General features: G+C 52.1%; 1 pseudogene across 1 annotated transcript; it reads right to left on the bottom strand.

Moving 5' to 3' along the window:
* Positions 1–4: 4 nt before the first annotated feature.
* LOC108525822 (neurofilament light polypeptide pseudogene) lies at positions 5–493 on the bottom strand (annotated as a pseudogene). Its single transcript, XR_001884352.1, has one exon. The product of XR_001884352.1 is annotated as a neurofilament light polypeptide pseudogene (transcript).
* Between the last annotated feature and the right edge of the window lie 6 nt (positions 494–499).

The following is a 499-nucleotide window of genomic DNA, read 5'->3' as shown; positions in this document are numbered from 1 at the left end:
CTTCCTCTTCAGCTACCTCCTCTTCCTCGGCCTCTTCCTTGTCCTTCTCCTCCTCCTCGGCTTCTCCTTCAGAGGGGGGCTCATCCTTGGCTTCCTCAGCCTTGGCAGCCTCAATGGTTTCCTCCACTTCAATCTGCTCCTCTTGGACATGGCTGGTGTAGTAGGACGGGAAGGAGCGAGTGGACATCAGATAGGAGCTGGTCTGTAAACCACCGTAGGCAGATCGGCCAAAGACCTGGGAGCTCAGGGAGTAGCCACTGGTTATGCTTCCCACGCTGGTGAAACTGAGTTGGGTCTCCTCACCTTCCAAGAGTTTCCTGTAAGCTGCAATCTCAATATCCAAAGCCATCTTCACGTTGAGGAGGTCTTGGTATTCTTTTAGGTATCGTGCCATTTCACTCTTTGTGGTCCTCAATTCATTTTCTAATTTGTTGATCGTGTCCTGCATAGCGCTGATGTCAGCGTTCTGCTTGTCCTCCAGCTCCTGCAGCTGCTTCTC

The sequence above is a fragment of the Rhinopithecus bieti genome, unplaced genomic scaffold, assembly GCF_001698545.2.
Source record: "Rhinopithecus bieti isolate Rb0 unplaced genomic scaffold, ASM169854v2 scaffold_11872, whole genome shotgun sequence".
NCBI classification, from domain to species: domain Eukaryota; kingdom Metazoa; phylum Chordata; class Mammalia; order Primates; family Cercopithecidae; genus Rhinopithecus; species Rhinopithecus bieti.
This window is presented reverse-complemented; position numbering and strand designations above follow the sequence as displayed.